Consider the following 12,559-nt stretch of genomic DNA (forward strand, 5'->3'; position numbering starts at 1 on the left):
ATTTATAATTACTGTGCACCTTACACTAAAATCTTATAATACCATTTTAAGTTGAAAACTTAACTGGATACAAAACTTCAAATTTATATGTTTTTCTACCTCATTATTCATTATCAATATCACAGTTGACATCTTTTTATGTTGCATATCCATTAACAAATTATTGTTGTTATATTTATTTTTATACTTTTGTCTTATAATTTATATACTAGAATTAAATATATGTACCACCATTGCACTATTAGAGCATTCTGAATTTGACTATATACTTACCTTTGCCAGTGAGTTTTATACTTTATGTTTTCATATTGCTAATTGGCATTATTTTATTTCAACTTAAAGAACTCCATTTAGCATTTTTTGTAAAGTAGGTGTAGTGGTAATGCATTTCCCCAGCTTTCATTTATTTTGGAAAGTGTTTTATCTCATCTTCATTTTTTTTTTTTTTTTTCCGAGACAGAGTCTTGCTCAGTCGCCCAGGCTGAAGTACAGTGGTGCAGTCTGAGCTCACTGCAAGCTCTGCCTCCCAGATTTACACCATTCTCCTGCCTCAGCCTCCCTAGTAGCTGGGACTACAGGCGCCTGCCACCACATCAGGCTAGTTTTTTCTTTTTCTTTTATTCGCTTGTTTTTTAAGTAAAGACGGGGTTTCACCATGTTAGCCAGGATGGTCTCAATCTCCCGACCTCATGATCCACCCACCTCGGCCTCCCAAAGTGCTGGGATTACAGGCATGAGCCACTGCACCCAATCTCTCATTTTCATTTTTTAAAGGCAGCTTTGCCAGGTATAGTATTCTTGGTTGCTGTTTTGTTTTTTTTCCTCCTTTAAGCTGATTGAATATATCATCCCACTGACTCTTGGCATGCATTGTTTCTACTGGGAAACCTACGGTAGGGAAGGTTGTCTTGCATGTGATGATTCACTTTTCTCTTTATGTTTTAAAAATTATCTTTGTGTTTGACTTAGACATATTGCTTATGTGTCACGGTGAAAATCTCTTTACACTCAATCTATCTGGAATTCTTTAGGCTTTATATATTGAAATGTTCATTTTCCTCTCCAGATTTCAGTTTTAGGTCATTATTTATTTAGATAAGCTTTCCACATCTTTTTCTTTTCTCCTACCAAGACACATATAATGTGTATATTGATTCACTTTATTTTGTTCCATAAGCCCAGTAGGCTTTCTTTTTCATCAGTCTTTTTTCCTTTGCTTTCTTCTAACTGAATCGTTTCAAAAGATCTGTATTAAAGTTTGATTTTTTTCTTCTGCTTCATTTAGTCTGCTTTGAAGATCTTTTTCATGTTTCAGTACAGACATTGTGTTTTTCAGATCCAGAATTTTTGTTTGGTTCTTTTAATGATTTATATCTCTTTGATGTATTTCTCATTTGGTGAATTTTCTCATTCAGTATGTATTTTCCTGAATATATTTAGTAGTCTGAGTTCTTTTGTAGTTCGCTGAGTTTCTTTAAGATTATTATTTTGAATTATTTGTCAATTAATAGATCTCATTTCTTTGGAGTTTTATAGTTTTATTTCGTTCCTTTAGTAGTGTCATATCTCATTGATTCTTTGTGTTCCACAAATTGTTACATTACTGTCTCTACATTTGAAGCATCAGTCATCGAGGCATCTTATATTTCTGTCTTTGCTAACTGGCTTAATGAGAAAATGACCCTCACCAGTGAGCCCAGCGAGACATTCTTGGGTCTCTCATACCTTTAATACTGATGCACCCACACTCCACTTCCACTTTTCTTGACCCCTTTTAGGGACAAAGTCAGGATTGTTTGCCTTTACTCAGCCTCACAAAGCCAAGACTAATGCTGATAGCTTGCTATTTATTTTCATTATGGTAGTACCCTGAAGTGTTCAAGGTTGTGAGCCTTCTTCCAAATGAGCAGAGTTGAGCTGGTTGCAACAATACACACCTGCTGTTGAAATTTATGTGTTGTTTTCAGGAGCTCACATGGTTCACACATGGGATGTCCCTGGTGCCACCCACTAGAGGTTGGGAGCAGATCATCTGGCTGTGGCAAAGGGATCTTCAGGCAGGACATCCTGTGGGGTTCACAGATGGACCTCTTGATGGACTCCACAAGCCCGTTGGTAGGATTGGCAACCAGCTGTTGAGAACTGTGTGGCAGTTGCTGTGCATTCCTTCCCCTTCTCACTGCTCTTAGTTGTCCCTGGATGATTCAACCATGCTGTTTCTCTTGGTATTTTGGGTCCCACAAGACCTACCTGAAACATTGAGAAGTGAGCATCCCAAGAAGCATCCAACAAGGCTGGGAAGCCAGGTGTTCACTTTGATTTTCATTTTTAATGTGGGAGAAATTGTGGGCTGAGGGAACCTCTCTCAGCACTGAGCTGTGCTATCTGAGGATAGAAGTGACAAAGGTTAAGTGAAACCAGTTGTCTGAAATTCTCCAATGAATCCGTTCTTGGATTTTTGGTCCCACTGAGGTGCTAGAACCTCTCAACTTGACCCTGTGGCTTCCAAAAAGATATTCATGTCTGTGGATGGGTGCCAATACCGGGAGCATGAAGGCTAGAGTCTCCAATTCCGCCAATTTCCTGATGTCCCTCAAAAGCAGATGCTAGAAATTTTTTAGAGTGTTTTATTTTTTTTCAATTTGGACACTTACATTTCTTAATTATAACAATTTTGCTGCTTGATCAGTGTGCTGACTCTAATTGAGTTAATTATGCTTCTGAAGGATAAATGCCTCAATTTTTAGAAAACTGTGTTTTAGAGAATCATTTTGATAATTTGGAGATAACTGGGTTTAGGCAAATATACATTTTAATGATGAAACTTGTTATCCTTTATATTTACGTGAAGGTGAAGAAATACAATATGAAAAATAAAAACTTCAGGAATATCAGTCCTAAAATTGTTTTTTAAATCTCAAGATTCTTACTCCTTTAAAAATTGAGATGTTTTAAAGATATTTTGTTTATGTAGACTATATCTATCAAGATTTACTGTAATAGATTTTAACACTGAGAATGTTTAGAATATTCTTTAATCAATTCACTCAATAGTAATAAAAAACATACTACTCTTAAGATGTATATTATTTTTAAAATAAATACAATTATTTATAAATTTCTAAAAAATTAATGAGAAATATGGTGGTGCATTATATCTTTGAAAATCTCTTTAATGTTCTCCTTAATAGAAGATAACTAATTTATCTTGCCTAGTTGCATATTCAATTTATTGTAACATGTTATTTGGATTTAAGTACATAAAATTGAAACAGTAGGATATTGAAGACCTCTGGCAGCATTTGCTGGATCTGGAGAACTTTTCAGCAACTAATTTGAGAACCGCTTTTCTAGAAACACTGCTCTAGAGAATTTGGTTAGCTACCCAAGTTTTGTGAGGATACTTTACTTTTACTAGAGACTTTAAATACAGAGCACGTGTTACTTCTGTCCTCAGTGCACACTTATTGCTATTGCAATGAAAAAGGGGTACTTGAGGGCTGGCATTACAAGTGTTAACCTTTTTTGATATGCACTTTTTATCCTGGGTGAATTTATTCTTAATTTATCAAATACCCTTATGTTATTATGAACTTTTATGTTGATACCCGTGTCAGTTTGCTAGAGCTAATATTCCACAGACTTGGTGCTTTAGCAACAGAAATTAATTTTCTCAGAGTTCTGGGGGCTGTGAAGTCCAAAATTAGTGTCAAGAGGTTTGATGTCTTCTGAGGTCTCTCCCTTTGACTTACAGATGGCCACTTTTATACTGTGTCCTCACATGGTATTTTCTCTACTCATGCACATCCTGATGTTTCTCCATGTGTCAAATTTTTCTTTTCCATAAGGATACCAGTCAGACTTTACAGATCACACTGTAATGGTTTTCTTTTAACCTAATCACCTCATTTAAAAAAAAAAAAAAACTCATCAGCAAATACTATCACATATTGGGGTACTTAAGGGAGGACACCATTAAGCCCAAACAGTACTTCTTCTTCACTCTCCACATGGTTCTTACCCAGCTACCTATATCATAATATATAATACTTTAGTTTAGAAGTACAAAGAAATAGCAGTAAAAGAGATTATTCTATATTTTGTACCAGTAAAAACTATAGTCTCACAGATATGTTATGTAACTACAGTTGCCCCTTAAACAACACAGGTTTGAATTGTGTGGGCCTACATATACACAGAATTTTCTTTAATAAACATTGCACTGAGTGTACCTGCCACTCTTGCCTTCACTTTCACCTCCCGTACCTCTTTTGCCTCTGCCATCCCATAGACAGCAGAACAACCCCTCCCTCCTTGTCCTCTTCCTCGGTCTACTCAACATGAAGATGACAAGGATAAATACCTTTATAATGATTTGTTTCTACATAATAAATAGGAATATATTTTCTCTTTCTTATGATTTTCTTAATATTTTCTTTTCACTAGCTTACCGTATTATAATAATACAGGATATAATACATATACAAAATCTGTGTTAATTTACTGTTATCTGTTAGGCTCTGGTTATCAGTAGACTATTAGTAGTTAACTTTTTAGGGAGCCAAAAGTTATATACGGACTTTTGACTGTGTAGGTGGTTAGTGTCCCTAATCTTTGTATTGTTCAAAGGTCAACTATAAAGCATAACTTTTGACTAAATAAAGCTAAATTTTTGAAATGATAAAGCAGCAAATATTTAGTAAGAAATAATTCTAGAAAGAAGATGGCAAAATAGAACCCTCCAGCAATTGTCCCCCTACAGGAACACAAAATTTAACAACTATATATGCAAGAAATTACCTTCAAAAGAAACAAAATCAGGTGAACAATTACAGTACCTGGTTTTAACATAATATCAAAAAAAGAGGCATTGAAGTGGGTAGAAAATACATTCTTGCATTGTCTACAGGACCCCTCCCCCAGTAATCAGTCCTGGAATGACAGAGCTAAAAAGACAAAAGAAAAACCTTTAGCCAAATTAAATTTAAGGTAGCTTAATTTAGCAATGAATGATTTGCAAATTGGGTGGCCTTCTGAACCAGAGTAGTCTCAGAGACTCTAGCACAATCATGTGGTGGAATAAGATTTGTGGACCAAAAAAGGAAGGTGACATACAAAAAATGGAAGTGATGTACAGAAACAGCTGAATTGGTTACAGCTCAGTATTTGACTTATTTGAATAAGTTTCAAACAGTTGGCTACATTTGATTGGCCAATACTCAGTGATTGGCACAAGTGTCAGCTTTGGTCCATTTATACCTCTTGTGTATTAATGAATTTGTTATTAATGAACTTCAAGAAAACACAGATAAGGAATTCAGAATTATATCAGAGAAATTTAGTAGAGATTGAAATATTAAAAATCAAGCTGAAAATCTGTAGCCAAAAAATTCAATCAGCAAACTGAAAAATGCATCAGCATCGTTCAACAGCAGAATTGATCAAGCAGAAAAAGAATTTGTTAGCCTGAAGACAAGCTATATGAAAATACCAGAAGAGAAAAAAGAAAAAAATTTAAAACATGAGCATGCCTACAATATGTAGAAAACAGCCTCAAAAAGGCAAATCTAAGAATTATTGGTCTTAAAGAGGACATAGAGATTGAAAGTTTATTCAAAGAAATAAAAATATAATTTTCCAAACCTAGAGAAACGTATGAATATTCAGGTACAAGAAAGTCATAGAACACTAAGTTGGGTCAACCAAAATGAGATTACCTCAAGGCATATATTATTCAGACTCTCAAAGGCGGGGGATAAAGAATAATCCTAAAAGTGGCAACACAAAGAAGTAAATAATATACAAAGGAGCTCTGATGCATCTAGCAGCAGATTTCTCAGGAGAAACTTTACAGTCCAGGAAATATTAAAATAGCATATTCAAACTGCTGAAGGAAGAAAACAGAAAGAAAAACAAAAACACACACACACAATAACTTTCAACTTAGAATATTATTTCAAGCAATGCTTTCCTTCAAACATAAAGGAGCAACATTTTCCAAGACAAAAAATGTTGAAGGGTTTCATTAACACTAGACCAATCCTTTAAGAAATGCTGAAGTGAGTTCTTCAGTATCAGAAAAAAAGGATGTTAACAAACAACAAGAAATGCTCTGAAGGTATAAAATTCATAAGTAATAGTAAGTACACTAATACAAAATATTCTAACACTGTAATTTTGGTGTATAAAATCATCAAAGATTTAGTAAGAAGACTAAAAGACAAACCTATCAATGATAACTAAACAACTTTTTAAAAAATAGTAAGACACAATATAAATAGAACAAAAAGTCAAAAATGAGGACAGGAATGGAGATAAAATGCAGGGGTTTTTTTGTTTGTTTGCTGTCTCTTTATTTGTTTTTGCTATTTTCACTGTAATCACACTTACATTACCATCCTAATTGGTTATAAGATGCTATTTGCAAGTCTCATAGTAACCACAAAATAAAAAACAATAACAGATACACAAAAGATGAGAAGCAAAAAATTAAAACATACTACCATACAAAAATCACTAATATACAATGATAGACAGGAAGGAGGGAAAAGAGAAAGAGAGGACCAACAAAGCCACTAGAAAACAAATAACAAAATGGCAATATTAACAGTAAGTCCTTTCCTATGAATAATAATAACATTGAACTTAAATAGACTAATTTTCCAATCAAAAGGCAACATGGCTAACTGGATTAAAAAAAAACAACACCCAACGAAATGGTGTCTGTATGAATCTCAATCCATAAAGATATATATATATATATAGACTAAAAATAAAGAAAAAAATCATGCAAATGGAAACAGAAAAAGAGTTGGAGTAGCTATGCTTATATCAGATGTAATAGATCATGACAAAAATTTTAACATGTGACAAAGAATGTCATTATATATAATAAAACAATAAGTTCAGTAAGAGGGTATAACAACTGTAAATATCCATGCACCCAAAACTGCAGCACTCGGAGAAATAAAGCAAATATTATTGGACCTTAAGAGAGAGATAGATTCCAATTCAGTTAAAGCTGGAGACTTCAACATGCCACCCCACTTTTGGCATTGGACAGCTCATCCAGATAAAAAATAAACAAAGTAATAATGAGCTTAATCTGCACTATAGACTAAATGCACTTAATGGATATTTACAGAACATTTCATTCAACAGTTGCAGAATACACTTTTCTCTCTTCAGCACATGGAAAATTCTCAAGGATAGACCATATGTTAGTCCACAAAACAATTCTCAAAAATTCTGAAAAACAGAAATCGTATCAAGTATTTTCTCTGAATATAATAAAACTAGACATTAAAAATGAGCAATTTCAGAAAGTATACAAACATATAGAAATTAAGCAATGTGCTCCTGAATGACCATTGACCAAAGGTCAAATAAAAGAAGAAAATTAGAATACATCTTAAAACAAATAAAAATGGAAACACAACATACCCCAGTCTATGGCGTACAGCAAAAGCAGTGCAAAGAGGGAAGTTTATAGCAATAACTGCCTACATCAGAAAGGTAGAAAAACTTCAAATAAACAACAGAGTGATGAATCCTAAAGAATCAGAAAAGCAAGAGCAAACGAAACCCAAAATTAATAGAAAAAAGTAAAGATCAGAGCATAAATAAAATTGATACTCAAAAAGGTACAAAAGGTAAAATTGAAAGTTAGGTTTTTGAAAAGGTAAACAAAATTGATAAATCTTTAGCCAGACTGAGAATAAAAGAGATAAGGCCCAAATAAAACCAGAGATGAAAAAGGGGACATTACAACTGATACCACAATTCAAAGGATCATTAGAGACCATTATGAGCAACTGTATGCCAGTAAACTGGAAAACCTAGAAGAAATGGATAAATTTCTAGATATATACCATCTACCACAATTGAACTATGAGGAAACTCAAAACCTGAATTGAACAATACCAAGATAAAAACCTGAACTGACCAATATCAAGATAAGAAAAAAAAAAAAGTTTTCCTCAAAGAAAAGCTGAGGACCCAATGGCTTTATTGCTAAATTCTACCAAATATTGAGAGTGGCTAACAGCAATTCCATTAAGACTCTTCCAAAAAATTGCAGAGAAGGAAATACTCCCGAAGTCTTTCCACAAGACCACTATCACTCTGATGCTGAAACCAGATAAAGATGCAACAACAAAAGGTAACAACAGGCCAATATGTCTGATGAACGCAGTTGCAAAAATTCTCAACAAAACAGACTTCGCTGGTGCCTCATCAAAAATGCTTGTGTCAGAAACAACCAAGCGGTAAATTTGTCTCAGCCATGGCCTCTGAATAACCAAAATATATGTTGAACTAGTTCAAAGCTGCAACAAGAATTCCTCATATAGTTTCTTTCTTCTCTTTCAGAAACAGTCGTTGGTAGCATTACACTGTTTTTAATTCATAACTGATATTGACATTTATTCTATTTCCTTGTTATAATTATAACTGAGGGATGAGGGGACAATCCTGGATAATCAAAACATCTACAGAGTAGCACTGTTTCTGTAGACCTGGCTTCAAGGGATTTTGCCATATCAGGGCCTGCCATAATTAAGGGCCATTATTCATCAATCTTCATGCTACCCTAGGACTGCAATATTTCAGGTTCTGTCATGTTTCAGGGATTCCCATATTCTAGTGCGCCATGCAGAAAGGAAATTGAGCTAAGACTGAAAGGTATGAGCTACAACGCTGGCTTGCTGGAATGGCTCCTAGGCATAGACATTCAAGGAGATGACAGAAAAGAGGCAAGCTCAAATGCCTGTGAATAGATCACTCCCAGTCCAAGCCAGTTCTCTACTTCATGATCTCAATGGTCTTGGTCTAAAGAAAAATGGGTTAAAGCAAAACTCAAGCTCACGTTTAATGGTTAGAAGAAACTAGTCCCAGAAAAAATGGGAATAATGTCAGAATTTCCCCATTTTTCAATGAAAACAATGTCTACACCCATGACACGCTTAAGCGACAAAGAAATAAAGGAGAATATATGCAAATTTATTGAAAAAGAAGATGGTGGGAAGGAGGAGGAGAAGGAGAAACAAAAACAGGAGGAAAAGGAAGTAGAGAGGAAAGAGGAGGGTGAGGAAGAGAGGGAAAAAAGAATGCAAAACGCAACTGAGAAATTCAATCAAGAAGAGAAAGCATGATTCAAAAATCAGCAGCAAATTCCCTAGTTATAATTTATTTCATAGATAAATTAAATGAATTCAGTAAATCATCATATTCAAATACAAACCAATAAAATAACGTGTGGAAATTAGATTGCAGAGTGAGGGAATCAGAATCAGAATCAATCTAAGATAATTATAGTACAAATGAACAATTTAGAAAAAAAGGACAGGAAAGAATGCTCCAATTTTTCCAAAAGGGAAGCATTTCAAAAAACTGGCCTTGAAAATCTATTTCGAGTAAACAAATCTGTCCATAAAATAAATGGCCACCAGGGTTAATTGCTATAGGTCATTGATCTTGAGGCACACTACTTTTAGGATTTTGACACTTAGGGAGAAATAAACTAGTTCAGATGTCTCATATAAAAAGCAGAGCATCACAACTGCCCTAAGTTTGTAACTTATGCATAGAAAAAGACATGAACTGTATAAAAAGGAAAGTAAGAGACTATTGAACATGGGATTCAGGCCTGAGCAGGTGAGGCAGAAGTTGAAATGAGGGGTGGTGCAGTTAAATATAGGTTATTTTCAAATACTTAGCTTTGTTCAGGATGATAGATTTGTGCTTAATAATTATGGCTATTATCATTATACTTTTTTTTTTTTTTTTTTGAGATGGAGTTTCGCTCTTGGTACACAGGCTGGAGTGCAATGGAGCCATCTCGGCTCGCCATAACCTCTGCCTCCGGGGTTCAAGAGATTCTCCTTCCTCAGCCTGCTGAGTAGCTGGGACTACAGGAGCGTACCACCATGCCCCGCTAATTTAGTATTTTTAGTAGAGATAAGGTTTCTTCATGTTGGTCAGGCTGGTCTCGAACTCCCACCCTCAGGATCCACCCGCCTTGGGCTCCTAAAGTGCTGAGATTTATTATTATACTTTTTAACTAAGATATAACATAATGCAGGAAAGTACACACAATCTTTAACTTGAAAACATTTGTATATATACTACCACATATAACTGCCCTTCAGATTAAGATAAAGAACATTTCCAGCATCAGAGAAGTTTCCTTTGTGCCTGAAAACATTCTCTGCTCTGTTAGACAGAAACAGTGATTAAAGCTAAATGTAACCCCGCACTGAACCAGGTCAAGGAGCTGTGGCTGTAGTTTAGAGTGAGTCTGCATTTGGCTTGTTTCTGTTTCTGGGGTGTAGCCCTCCTGGAATTTTGATTGGCATGCTTTTGGCCCCGGTGTGAGATGCAGTTTGGTGTTTTTGAATGTGGAGCCTCGCTCTGCACCCCCATCCTCCTGAGGCTTCAGAGTCCTGCCCATGTTCCTTGAGTGGGAAACCAGTGGTATGTTTGACAAGGCTTTCCCCTCCAGTGGGACTTTTCTCCCAAGAATGGTCAGAGTGAGCAAGTTTCATCTATCTTTCTGGCCCAGCTAATGCTCTTCTTATTCTTATCTGTCTCCTCTGCTTTGAACATTCTCCCCCAGGGAAATGTTGAGCTTAGTGTTTTTATTTAGCTTGAAGTCTCTGCAGGATCAAAATCTAGCAGGTATCTTTATGTGTTGAAACTCCTTCACTGCAAATGAATTTTGTTTCCTAATTCTCCCAGTTTGCTTCCACGCTCAGCAAAAGCTTCTCTGGTTTCTCTTTCTTCCGAGAATTCCATCTGCCTGGGCTACTCTATGGAGGATCCTGCACGTCCCCTTCTCATGCTCACCTCTGCCAATATCGGTTGAGCTCTTAAAATCATCTTTCTTTTGTGAACTTCTGTATTAGTCTGTTCTCACATTGCTATAAACAACTACCTGAGATTGGGTAATTAATAAAAATAAGAGGTTTAATTGACCCAGAGTTCCACGAGCTGTACAGGAAGCATGTTGGGGGAGGCCTCAGGAAACTGACAATCATGGTGGAAGCCAGTATGTCCTACATGGCTGGAGCAGAAGGAAGAGAATGTGAAGTGGGAGGTGCTGCACATTTGTGTGTGTGTGTGTTTTGAGGGGGAGTCTCGCTCTGTCTCCCAGGCTGGAGTGCAATGGCACAACCTCAGCTCACTGCAACCTCCACCTGCTGGGTTCAAGTGATTCTCCTGCCTCAGCCTCCCGAGTAGCTGGGATTATAGGAGCCCATCATCATGCCTGGCTAATTTTTATACTTTTAGTAGAGATGGGTTTTCACTATGTTAGCCAGGCTGGTCTCCAATTCTTGACCTCTGGCAATCTGCCCGCCTAAGCCTCTCAATGTGCTGAGATTACAGCCATGAGCCACCTTGCCCAGCACTAAACACTTTTAAACAACCAGATCTTATGAGAATCAATCACAAGACAGCACCAAGGGGGGATGCCACTAATTAGAAACCCCTCCCATTATCCAATCACCTCCCACCCACCCCACCTCCAACATTGCCAATTACAATTCAGCATGAGATTTGGGTGGGGACACAGACCCAAACCATATCAACTTCCAATTACGGGCGTGGAGGATTATGTTTACTCTACCTCTAACCTATTCATTTCCAACCATGAACTGAGATAATCGTAACTAGAAGACAAAGTTGTTTATCTTATTCAGTGACAAGGTAGGGAAATTATTTTATTGCTAAATGACAAGCACCTATTAATGTGAGTAAAGCTCAGGTCCTAAAGCGTCATTTCTATATATACATCTTGCAGTAACAGGATGTTCTCTGGATTAGCTTTTTAAATTTACTCAGATGTGAATTTTATAAGAGTTGATAAGAAGAGGTTAAAGGATGCTGGGAATAGATATCTGGACAAATCGAAGTTTTTTTAAAAAAAAGGTCCTTTAAATTAGATCACTGCATATAAATGTGATAGAGTTTGGGCCATGCTATTCTTACTTGCACAAACCTGACGCTTGAGCAAAGATGCTCAAACTTCGCTCACATGGTAAAAGCTATAAAATATATTTATTTGCAATCATTAAAATATTATACAAATTACTTCTTTGGGCAAAGCAGGAATTTTTCTTTTAGAGAAGCTGAATTTCCAAACTTAATCCAATGATTAACTGATAATTTATTTTCATGTAATATGGCTAAGTATATGTCATATGGTTAAATATTGTTTGAAGATGTTCGTGTATTAAAATATTCATACAAAATAGTGGAATATGCTATAGCTTTAGATGGGGGCTAAAAGCTGAGCACTTTCAATTACATGCTGGTAGATCACTGGAAATGTGGAGATGAGGACATTCCAGTTACACTTTGCAAAAATCTACACACAAAAGGTAGTATAGAGAATGATGAAATAGATATTTTCTTATAAAAATATTTATTAGCTGAAACATGTGAATATTACATTATTCTTATATTACAGGAAATGAGGTTCAGTGATGTGTCTTTTGTTCCCTTTTCTAATAATCAGTAGTATATTAAATGCTCTTATTTAAAAACTTTTATATTTATA

The sequence above is a fragment of the Macaca nemestrina genome, chromosome 3, assembly GCF_043159975.1.
Source record: "Macaca nemestrina isolate mMacNem1 chromosome 3, mMacNem.hap1, whole genome shotgun sequence".
Taxonomy (NCBI): domain Eukaryota; kingdom Metazoa; phylum Chordata; class Mammalia; order Primates; family Cercopithecidae; genus Macaca; species Macaca nemestrina.